Consider the following 13,192-nt stretch of genomic DNA (forward strand, 5'->3'; position numbering starts at 1 on the left):
CTCCTGCAAACTTTCATCTCCAGTATCCCACTGACGAGAAATCGTCACAGGCATCCCTTGTTAAAATTAGTCCGACACGCACGTAAGACAACCAAATCCCCCGAGACGGAAGGACAAGCCTCCGCCGCTCCCAAAACACCCTCTCTCGCCCATCCGCTCCTCACAGGTGCTTCCCGGCGGCACGCACGCATGCCCCATTCCCACCGGAATAAACAAACTGCACAATCCACCCGAGTTTCTTCTCCCTCGTCCGCCCTTCCTTGCCAACCAGTCCACTCCGACGGAATACCTCGTCCACGCGACCAGTCCCAACCCAATCACAATTGCGTCCCGCCTCGATCCACCTCCCCCCTACCGCTTGCTCTCTGCCGCGTCAGCCCTAATGTGCGTCGGGCAGAATCTCCCACTACTGTAGTTGCTGCCCGCACCCGCGCAGAGGAGAGTTGACTATGGCACCCGATTAATGCCCTCTCGAGACCACATCTTGCGCACCGCTTGGGGTGCAGAGGTGCTGTGTCTGGACAAACTGCTACCGCTAGCGCTGCAACTGAGCCACATGGCACTCGCCAGTTGCGGAGGGTGGAGTGGGAGGCTCTCCGCCGCTTTTGTTGGCCGATGCCAATGGCGGTGCGAGTGGAAGCGCTATTCATCTCCCCTCACACTCTCTCGCCGCCTACATGGACAGTCGCAGAGGGACTGTAGGTGGGGATCACTTCCTTCTGCGATACTGTGCCCTGAAAAATGTGGCACAAATCTCCACTCCGTGACACAATTGCCTCTCAGATTGGAAGGTCCGTCTTTAGCGTCATGCTAGAGCCGCTCCCGCCCCGGAGTTGCCGCCGTCGTCGCCGCTACGCCACCCTTTCCCATCCATAGAGAGGTCGTTGTCTACGGACAGCTTTTGAGAAACCTCGTCGAAAGGGAGCGCTTTGTTCATTCATTTTTTCTGTAAGTAGGCCAGATTTAGATCTCTTTTTTTATCGCACCGCCGAAGGACACCATTATCATCACTCAGCATCTTTGCGATGGCGCAGAGATCAAAGATCACAGAACTTTGGAATACAATTCAGTTCCCGCGATGCAGTCCACATCCTTATATGAATAGTCTTGAGAGGCTTTTGGCAACGGCGATTCTGTTCGATGCGATTCCGCCGAAAGCAAAAGCTCCCATCAGTGCGATGATGTATGGCCCTTTTTAGCTTTTCCTCAAGACGCACTGCTTCTCTTCTGCGTTGTCTTGACGCAACGTCTTTGGTGTAATCTAATTGATCACAATCGTTCATCAGGCCCCATTCTTCAGAAGCAATGTGAATTGGTAAATAGAACCCGCCCTGACTCTTGATTTATTTATACCCTACAACCTCAACGGAAATATCTACCCGCACGGTTGTCACTGTTTCTTCAGAATCATGCACGCCACGTTACACGCACAAAGAAAACAAGTCACGCATTCTTAGGTCCATCTCATGTCAAGGCTGAATGCTCTTGTGGTGAACCAATGGTGGTTCTGATGAACAAGAATCTCATCACAAAGCATTCCAACGTTTTCTTGCTCCAAGAACAACACTCTGCGATATTCCTCGTCCATAGCCTCACTTCTGCTTCCAGAGTCACGGCTCTAGGGCGCAAAAGGGACTGTTATATTTTTCAATCAGGTATCGTGCTTATCGAAGCCTTCAAAACATGCTTTTTGCTTCTTTCCAAACCACATCGAGGCATCGCATATCATACCACAACAAACCACTGATGCATACCCCGGCAAAAACTGCACCAATAAACCTCCCAATAGGGTAACTACGTACAGTACCGGTACCTCAAGTATCTCCTCAAGTATCCTCAAAAATCTTGCATTGTATTTATTCAAATCATTTCATTACATTTTAGACTTGGTGTTTCTAAAGGCGGCTGTCGCTAAAGCTCTCAACGTCCTAAGCTGATAATCATGGGATCTTAGCCTTACGCTGTCTGTTCCAGAACATTGTCTCATTAGATAGTGTGAAATAGCCTTGTTTCAAGGCATACTCATCTGATCCTTGCTTTTTAGATGGAGAACAGTTTGTAGCAGAACCCAGTTTTTCATCACTCAGACAAGCCCCTGGAAGTTGTCCTTCTGGCTGTTGGTACCAGCTTGTTTATGTATGTTTGCTTCCTCTGCCTTACGAAGAAAAATGCAAAAATAGGGCACCGATTGCGGTCCAACAATAATTTGTATCGTTCCTACGTGTTCTTCGGCAGCCGCCTGCCTGGTTATCAACAAATCATAGTTTTCAACCTTTTTGAATTTCTATGTTTTCTGTGGTCTACATTAAACGGCAATCGCCGAATCACGTTTTCTCAGAATCTCGTTCCGCAATTCTGTTTGCACTTCTTCCAATTCCCCAACGACGAGTTTTTAATCACACTATTTTATTATTATATATTGTTCGAACATCTTTAAACAGCGTCGACATCACTAAGAAAAAAAGACACCTATGCTCCCATCCTTTCCTGATCATTTTCCGCAATTCAGTCGGCAGAGGAAAGACCTTAGCAAAGAGTATTACATATAGCTGCCCTTCAATTCAATTCTAGGTACTTTTCAAAAAAGCATTAGGAGAGTGAGAGAGCGCCACCTGCTGACCACCGTTGCTACAAAAGTGACATTGAGCGACCACGATACCCCTTCCAGCCGACCACAAACGCACACTGACCCTCCAATTTAAATCATCCGCAAAAGCATTTCGAGTCTCACAAATGAGTTGATTGGCCATGAAGAAGCCAGTGCACACTTGCTGACCTGTTCTCATTCCCACAAGAACTGGTGGAGAGATGCTTCGAATTCCTTTCAACTCAACAAGGGTTGTATCCTATCAAGTCCTTGTTGGGCTTCCGTACGGAGCAATGTAGATTCCTGTCCGCTACCATCGACAACGCATCTACTGTACGTACAGTAAAACAGAATTCCATGGGCTGAATAACCATCCCGATTGGCAAGGCTCAAAGCCTTGTAGATCGTTTTCAGGACATCCTTCTGCAACTCGATTTCGTCCAAAGCATGCTATGTCTCAGAGAATAGAAAACACAAATCGCTAGCCCCGATTCGCTCGGTTGTAGAGGGCATTCTTTTCTATCGTTCAATGGATTCAGTGTTTACAAGATCACTAGACGAGAAGGCCAAAAATGGTTCATGATTTCAGCCTACTGCACGGAGACTTCCCTCGTCTCTCGTTAAGAATTAGGCTATCATATTTTATCCATGAGTACTCATCGCGTTATGAAAAGATGTCAAGCGCGCTGCAAAGGAGAGATATTCTTTTGGTAGTCCAGAGAGAGGTTTGAAGAGGTCCTCTCATGCTTCCAGTCCAAGGCAAAAGCCTCCGGCCGACCGATATCTCTGCAAAATCTCAGCTGCAAACGTTGTCAAATAGCAGTCACTCTGCGCACATGGTGTTAATTTGGAAGCTTTTCTTCCTTTATTGCTCAGAATCGCCATTACGCATGTGCTATGGTATTCTCCCTTGAAGAATTTCGATGCATTCGCATTACGAATTTGCAACTAGTCTCGCTTCACCTAGAAAGAAGACTGCGCGAGAGGCGAGGCTTGTCTGCTTTATTCATTCAAAGCGTCCTATCAAGCTCTCTACGTTTCCGCAGAATTAGGAAACTTTGGCTGTCGGTCAAGATTAGGGGCACCCATTTTTTTAAAATGCCGAACTATTACATACTGGCAACCTTCGTTATGCTACATAATATCATACAACAAAGTAAACGGATACAACGTTGTTATTATGCCATTAATAAAAATGATAGACCGACATTACCGTATCAAAAAGTTCCCGGAATGCATTGAAGCATATGTGTAGGAAATCCACTGAAAGGGGCTGGCAAAATAATTCTTCATACTCAAAGCAGACCAACTCGCTACATCCTTGAGAAGATTCCAACTCAGGCGAGGGAAAATATTGCGTGCAAAAAACTTTCATGCTGTGTTCTGTGTGCACAGACTGGTCTATCTTCTTTTTGTGAGATATAACTGTTGGCGGTTTCTGTACTCGAGCTAACTTAAATTTCTTGAACATTGTTTGAAAGTGAAACCAGAACTTTTTGTATGGGAAGTGCATTTGCGAAGAGAAGAAGAGAAGTTTTGATATTTTTTCTGAACCCTTCGGTTTCGTGCAACTAATGAAAAATATTCACAACTGTGAAAAGGAGCAAAAAAACAAGAGTGTATAGTCACCGAAGGCTATAGACACGGACAGAAAGAGATGGCAGGGAAAAGACATAACAATACGAAACAAAAGTCATGAATGTGAATTTTCCACAGTAGGGAAGCGTGAGAGAGAACACATGCTTGCAGTAGACGTGACCTGCAACTGCGATATTTGAAGCATGTAAGATCCGCTGATTTAAGATAAACGAGCCAAAAATATGCAGATGAACAATTTTCCCGCAGATAACTTTCCTGTCCCCCAGCTCCGCCACTTGGGCTATAACACGCAGAAAGGTCGCATCCAGTAATGCGGGGAGTAGATCTCTCAATTCAAGCTTGGCTACCATTCTGTTGAAACCCGGTTGTGGGATAGTTGGCTGTTTTTGCTCCCCAACAATGAAAGTAGAAAGCTCATTAGAGTATCAAGGATTTCCCCAATTACCACGAGTGAGTGTTTCAAGTGTCTATCGGACCGTTAGTCCTCAAATGAGGACAACAGTTATTTTTTTAGACAACGCAAGGCGCGATTTAAGTTCTGTTTTTTTTTTGCAACTAAAAGTCCATCACCACAGGTAAAGCATTTGTTCCTCAATTTTAGCGAAACCCAATTATTTGATGCACATAAAGCTGTTAAAAAAAAGTCGGCTTACATTGCGCATTTTTCATTAAGCTAATTTTATACCAGTAGCATAGAAGCGTTGCGTTGATTGCTTTCTGTTCGGTTCTAAGTTTAGTAAAAAAAAGTTTTAAAACGAGCCAACCTACAAAAGAAAAATAGAAATCGTAGACATCAAAGTTGAAAAGAAATAAAATTCGCAGATATTTATGTTATGATAACGCTCAGTCGGATAGAGACTAAGTGTCATCGCGCTGGATAACAGCGAGTAGGACAAAGTACGGTTACGACAGTTGCATTCTTCGGAAGGATAATAAAAAATATAAAAATTGTAGTTGGGAGGAAGCCGTAGATTGATGCCTGTTGGGTCGATTCCAACAGTGAAACCTCGAAATTGTAATGATGTGTCTAATAACTTCGGGGACCGAGGAGTCGGGATAACCAAAGTATGTTGTTGGTTGTGCAGATGAAGGATCGATGAGGGTTTATTGACGAGAAGCGAACTCGTCGTCGCTTAAGTCAAACCGGAATCCGGAATGAGGTGGCTGTTCTAATTACAGGCCAGCTCTTGATTATTCTAAATTACACCGTAGAAACTACATCTACAGAAAACCGAGTTCGGAATTAGAATAGAACCAGACCAGCGGTCACAATGTGTCTTCAGTTCTTAACAGTCGCACTTGGCGGTAACCAAACAACTTCACCTGGTATTGAGGGGTACTAGCAGACTTCATTCGAACCTGATCCATGTCAATGCGCTGTCCCTTTTGAGAAGGAAGATCATTTTGGTCGTATTATGAACCAGTGCACAATCCGCTAGATTTAGTTTCTTAAATGAAAACAGGTAACCTGTTATACGAACGGAAAACGAATGACGCTATTATCGAAAGTCTCGTGTGAGTGCACCATCACAACGGGACAACCGCGCAATTACCGCAGTTCAGATACTCTGATGCAATCAGCTCTCAAGAAGCTGCAGACTAAAGATAGTCAACTCTTTGCGTTTAGTCTCACACAGCCGCGACAACATTAACTATGATTTCTGAAAGCGTTTCTGATTCGTGGCCTGTGTCTAAAAAAACCCAGCCCCGATGTTACGAAAGGTCATTTGCTTCGTCTGAGAAAATCCAGAAATTGGTTGAGTGAGGTTGGTAAGAAATGCAACCTCGGCTTACATGCATGAAGATGATGTGTCCGTCACCGTTTGGAACGATTTAAGAGAGACGAAACCGTGAATTCTCCAAAAGATTGCATTGGTCCGTTGCGCGGAGCATAGTTACATCGTCTCATTGCAGCGTTTCTACTGCACCGATAAGATATTCAACGGATATCATATTTCCATGATTCTTTAATGAAGGGTGCCCTGTTAAAAGATTACAGATAAATATAGGGAATTTTTTAGGAGCTCATCCCGTTTTCCTCTACCCTATGCAGTTGGCCTCCAGGAATATGTAATCATTTCTCAATTTAGAGAAGTATCCAGGGTCTTAAGATATTTTCGAAACCTGTTGCAGTTTTCAACACACAAAACCCCTTGTAAAATTTTATGTGCGTATCCTCTGTGTTGTTGTAAAGTATATTGAGAAAAAGTCGCCACTACACTGATTTTCCCAGAGCACATGATTGAAACAGGCGGTTGTACGAAAGTTATCTATATGATTAGAAGGAATGTCCGGGCAAAAGAAGCGGAACAAACTCGATACATGTTGCCACTCCTTTGACCGATTTCAGTCAGAATGACTATGTCTGTGTTTCGTTATCGTCATCTTTCAGACCCATAGACAGCCTCGCAATATGCAGCGAGTGACATTAACAGCCAATTTACAACGCTTGAACAGTGTTCTATATGCCCCATCTCGACTAGCCTTGCCGGACGCCGAGAAAAACACTGTTCTTTTTCCATTATAAATGAGAATTCGATTGAATAGGATGTTTATCTATTCACAGCAATTCGGCCCTGAACAACTCCACTTCATATTTGATAATGGAGCATTTATTCATAACTTAAATTTTGCAAACCATCGCAAGGCGAAGGCACTAGAAACCAAAATGACAAAAGGTTCTTAAAAGAATAGAAATACATCCGAGAACCCCCAACGAAAGAGCGCCGCTCCAATACTATGATATTGTTCCTTATGAGAACAGAATAGCATCGATGTAGTCAGAGAATTCGACTGCATTGAGTCTCATCATATGATGAAAATAAAAACTTGGGATGTACGTACCTAGGTACAGGCAAAAGGGTCTTCCTTGTTGATGACAAAAATATGAACTCTTTTAGTTCGCAGATAGGCTACTTTCAAACACACTCATCGTTCATTACGGCAAGTTATTGAATATGAAGGGTGAGTTGGCAAAGATATACTGTAAGGGTGTTGGTCCCGCCATGTCGCTAAAGATCCCACATGTTGTCCTTTGTTGAGATTGAAATATAAGTTTAAACAATTTTGATGAAGCATCCTTGCGGTAACAAAGGGTTTGTATTGTCTTTCGGTATACATGTAGAAGTCTAAGATTCACATTGGTGCTTTCAGGAGTCGTTTTTATTTTGTTGATGCAAGAATGAGATTTTACCACTGGGAGGCGAGTTGTGACCTAGAATCGTCAAATTTCACGTGAAATTGAGAGGACGACGAATATTAATCGGGGCTCTCGTTTCTACGGAACGGCTCTGTCCCAAAAAATATCCGGAGGCAACAGCTGCAGACGTGTCTAGGTATTGTCATAATGACAATAGCGAAGTACGTATACAAGCGTTCTGTAATGGAATCCGTTTTGGAACCTACCCTTCCTGCCAAACTTTAAATTGGTTCCATAAAATAAGCTCTCGACATAACTAAAGAGGCATTCGTGAGCAACAGCCCGCTCGAAGCAGGCACTGAAAGCAAAAGCTCATGGAAGGCACGGTACATCTCTCCAAACAGTACCAACTCGACTGTCAATGAAAGCCAGCAGGAGCAGCCTCTTTTGCACAAGCGACCACGCATTTGCAACAATTTTGGGTTAAAACCACCTACGTGAATCACAAACGACATTTTTTGCAAAAACAAGCTGAACCCGGACGCAAGAATACGTGACGAGAGCAGAGAATTCTGCCCTTCGCCTCGAACGTTGTTTGGTCACTCGGCAACTAGATCTGCGTCTTGCGAGAGGTGTTGGGCCAGACAGGATACCATACCATTCTGTTCCTGAAGGAATTCATATGAAGTCTGGCTCAATAAATTCTCGAGAGAGTCAACCATGCATTTCTCGACTTGAAACTTTCTTTGAAGCTATGACCTATTGGAAACCAGGTTCCCTTGTTGGCTCTCGAGACAGAAAACGAAACATCGGTCATGCATGAGCCAGGAAGTACTACATCTTTGTAGATACGAGTAGGGATGCACGAGCAGCTGAAGTGTTTTAATACAAGTTATGCTTTTCTATTTCAAGACAATTTTCATGTGGACTGTGACCGCTCAGACATGCTTCAGGGTATCAAAGGATATTAGAACACCCAAAGCGGGGATAAGGTAAAATGATGGGTGGCTGCTTCGTCGTAAAGGGGATTATGTGGATTGTTATGCAAAATGGATAGTTCTAGAATGAGGGCAAACAACGTAAACTGAACTGCAAGTGATTACAAGATTTCTCAGCTGCTTCGTCCAACAACTGAAATGCTATCGAGATCTGATGATTGGGCCGTACTAGTGCATTCAGTAGCCAATGCATGAGCAATGCAGTTGCTGATCTAGAACCAGCCTGAGTATCTCCGGGACAGACCTTGCGTTTGATGCATCAGCACTCCTGAGCAGATTTTACCCGAGCTCATAGTGGCAGAGTCGTTTTGTCCGAATAATCCCTGACGCGGAGAACGTTTGCAGAGCAGTGGGAACCCCGGGATCGAACCACGATGGAGAAACGTATGAGACTCTCTGCGAGATTTTTGGCCTCCGCTCTTTGAGTTGTCACGCGGCGAATCCACTTCGTTAAGGGCAAGGCTTGCCCTGGACTTGCTTCCATTAGGTGAGCGGAGTATGCAACGGCCACAAGCACATATGATACCCTGATTAAGAAACATTCGCGTGGATTTTAACTGGGCAGCTGAAATCTCGCAAAAAGACATCATATATTGCTCTCAACCTAGGTGAAGGTACTACCGCACTGTGCCCATGGCCCTCATCAGACAAATGTCTCTTTTTTCGAAATTCTGTATCATGAAAGACAGTGCCCAAGTGAATAAAAGCCGCCTTTGGTGTTTTGGCCGCTTCGCTGACAATGCAAACGATCCCAGGAATGCCAACATGTCTGTCTCGCAGACGGACTCATTATATTGTTTTTGTTTGACTTCAATCTTGTCTTCCAAACAGTGCGATATCCAGATGGTATGCCTGGAACAGTCCTAAATCGCACGCTTTACAGAAATTAGCGTTCTGTCTTGAATCGATGAAAACACTATGTTTTGTAGACCTATGGCCTATGGGCCGATACGGTGAAGTTGTGAAGGCCCGAGTAGACAGGAGGAAAAAACCGCGGAAAGTCTATGCCCTCAGACTCAGAGGCTCAGATGACGGTGAGCCAAACTGAGAGGTGGTCATAGAATGGGTCTATCGTACATGTACAGTAAGGTGCTGCGAGACAGATGCAGACCCAAAAGCTAAGGCTCTGTGTTCGGCGGACTACAGTAGGGTATTAGGAAGTCTCATGAGACGATTGGCTTCATACTGTATGATGCTGTTTTTACCTCGAATACAATCACACCTGTACGATTTATGGCTACAAGTGCCACGTGTGAGCCTGAACCCTGATTGCAATACTGTATTCGGCCACACGGCCCAATCACCATACACCTACGGAATCTCCAGTCGCCGTTTGGCCTCAATACCCGCCTGGCAATGCTTTGAGTAACATGTTGTTTATTACAGCATTCTATGACTACCGTAAGGATTACACTTGCCTCAAGATGATGATGATGGAAAGTTTCTTAAGAATAGAATGAGGCACTTTGACCTCTTCTAAGGCCAATTGTCATCAAGATACAAGAAGGGCGTACATGGCTGAGGACAGTACCTGGGGTATGAGAAACAAGTGCAGTGCGCACTGAAAGTTTAGAACCACCCGTCAAACTTTCAGTTTTCACATGAGTACAAATGCTAGGGTAGACAACACTATCTCAAATTAAAGAGCGAAGAAGCGCGATCAACGATTGTAGCGGCCTCAATAGTTTTGTACATTTAGTATAAATCCCCGAGTGCCACGGCACTCTAAGTATAGAAAGAAACAATTCAGTTCTGCCCAAACCCATGTTTATGTCGTCTTCAATAAAGAATTGCAGTCCCCTTCCTCTGTATCACGTCGACATAATATGTCTGCATCAACGCGACAAAGTTGTGATTGATGCTATGGTCTATATTCTTCAAAAAATCAACGACAGCGTCAAAAGCTCTACGGTACTTTCATGCCGTCTTCTTTTGCCAAAACGACTCCTCTATTAGACACTCCACAGATTTTCTGTAAAACGAAGGCCCGGCGAGGGACAATACAGCGCAGTACACTGCGATGAAGCGGCAATCAATGACCGCAGCAGTAAGATTGATGCATCAATTCTTTACTTTTCCCCCTGAGCGATCTGAAAAAACTGTCTCTTCTTCCTAGTGCACGTAAAAGAAGATTATATCCAATTATTGGACGTAATCCCCCGAAAATTATTCCGTTCAAAAAAACAGTTCAGAGACATTATATCCAGTCGATATGGCATCCCGGAGGCCATATCGACTGGACCTTGTTCAAGAACCCATAGGGCCGAAGTAAATCCATCACACGCGAAGTGCTCGATGACATGTGCCGCAGAATGACCATCGAGACCTGGCCGCCGTACTGCACCGTAGTGGGGATATTTCTTCCGTATTTTCTCCCCAACTCATACTGTTCTACACTGTACGTGCGCGTGATGCCACGGACCGGGAAGTAATAATTCTGCATAACTAACGCATATTCGACGGGTACTACCCACAATCCAAAGCAATGTATGGAAGAAGGGACGTATGAAGATATTCAACGAAAAAATGCGGCTCCACAACCACGAATGAGAAGCTTGAATAATAGAGCACTCGGGCCGCCGTCACGTGGACGGCTGCTGTTGAAGGGGTGGGTCTTGTGCGTTGTCGGACACGCCGTTTGCGGGTCTCGAAGGGAGGCACCCAAAGCTGAGTGAGAGGTTTTTGAGCGGACGTCGCGGAGCGATGATGGCTATGCATGCGTCCGTTAGTGCGAGGTGTATGCGACGGTGCCGAACCTGTTGTGTAAAGGTACAGTAAAGCCTACTGTGCGATACAAGTGGTGTGAGCATGAGGGAGTGTTAAGCCGAGAATTGCTTTTTCTCTCTTGCTCACCGCAATCAACGATGGGTCTCCAGACTTGGTTTGCTGTGCATGCTTGCCTGAGGGCGGTGGCGTGGGTTGTGGACCAGGAACGTCAAGATATAGGGGATACAGGATCGAAGAAATGAAGGAGAGCTTTGCTGCTCTGCTGTTTCGTGTAATCCGAAATGGGAGCTGAAGCGTCGTGAGACTATAAACAACTATCACAATGTTATGATCTTTTTGCCGGTGTGCCTTTTTCCAAGAGGCTATTGATTCATGAGCGAGAGAGGTTGTGTAAATGTTACCATCACGTCTGAAACAAGGATGGGTCACACACCTTGGAGGTAACGGGGATGATGGACTCGTGTGGAACTGTAACAATGACGGACCAGCAGGGGTTGTACAGAGACCTGACGCAGAGGCCTTTTCTGTTGGTGTGCACTCGTGAGTTTCTCGTTCCAGCATTGTTGAGGCACGCCTTTGACAGCCCACGTGCTTTGGCCTCATTTGCATAACGCCCTCTCGCGTCTGCCAACCCCCGTCTCGGAGACGAAGTTCCGACCCCATCTCACAACAACTCCTCATCCCCTCGGCTACAGCCCTTGTTCCCATTTTTGACCTCTGTTGTCCCCACGCTCATAGGACCCTCATCTCTATCGCGCCGTGAGTACAGTACAGTGCTCGTCGCTACTGCCTCGCTCTTCATTGGATAGTTGTTGCTCCACATTTAAACAGCAATCCAGTATGCCCCCTCCCGACTGCCATTGACGCACTCCTTCGCACTAGCGCCCATACACCTTCAACCTATGCACACTTCCCCTCCAGTCGCGCTCTGTGTGACAGTCCAAGCAATTGCTTTTAAGAAAACCCCTCCCTTGCCTTGCCTATACTCCTTCACGTACTGTACCTTTAAAAACACACACCTCTAAAGTGAACAAATCCCATCCCATTAATAGCACTCTTCTCCAGACCCTCAGAAGTGCCTGTTCCATACATGCCCCCGTTTCCGGTCGGCCTCGAACAAACCGTCAAACAATTCCTCCGAAGGAAGAACTGTACACTCTTCAATCCAATCTCGACACCAGCACACTAGATGACACAATTGAGTCATATTTCCAACAAATGCCCTGCTAATCCGAACCAAGTCTCTCTTTAAAGCAATCCCTCCTCTCCTTCTTTCATCATTACAGGTCGCACTGACCTTCATTTTCGGGAAGAATCTAAGTCTGTGTTTCGGTCATTTTCCCTCACTTTTGAACTTGACGCTCCGCTCCTCATCCCCCGAGCCCCCCACTGCCTTGCACTGCCCTTCACTGCCCCATCCCCACCTCCAGCAACCAAGCTCTAGCTCACCCCTACGTCCCTTGCTCAGAAACAACTCAACCAACGATTGACAACCCATATCCAGTCACCTTCAGAGATACATTTTAGCTCTCGTTCAATCTCGAAACACCACTGTGTTTGTTGCAGCTTAAGACTTCATCATCAATATTTCGCCACGCCGCTCCGCTACTGCGAAACCGCGACGCTCAAATTCTTCATCAGGCTTAAGGATCTCCCCCCTACTGACAAAAGCACGAGCAAATACTGGCGCCAATTCAAGAGCAAACTAGTCTCTGTTTTAATTGGCACCCAGGCCTCCTTTCGCTGTTTTCCGTTGCTTCCGTCATTTGCAGTTGTCATTTTCTCGATTTGAACAGATTTCCAAACACTGGACAAACTCAACCGTGTGCGAGTCACTTCAAGTGCGAATCCGTCTCATTGCCAAACTCTAATTGAAAAGTTCAGCACCGCTCAAAGTTTCGACATCTATAATATTGGCTTGATTTCGAAGAAGAGATTTTCAACTCCAATCTACGTTCAAACGTGAATCGCTTTCCCGGTTATGCTTGGTGCAACCTGAGGATGTTTTGTGACTGGCAACTTGGGCTCCCACCGAAAATTCGAAAACCCCGATCCTTGCACTGTAGCTCAAATACAGCTTCAACACGCTCCCCATCTTCGTCTACTTCAGAGGAGCTCTTGCAATTACATTTTGAGAGAGCA

This window comes from Chondrus crispus, genomic scaffold, assembly GCF_000350225.1.
Source record: "Chondrus crispus Stackhouse genomic scaffold, scaffold_147, whole genome shotgun sequence".
Lineage (NCBI taxonomy): Eukaryota > Rhodophyta > Florideophyceae > Gigartinales > Gigartinaceae > Chondrus > Chondrus crispus.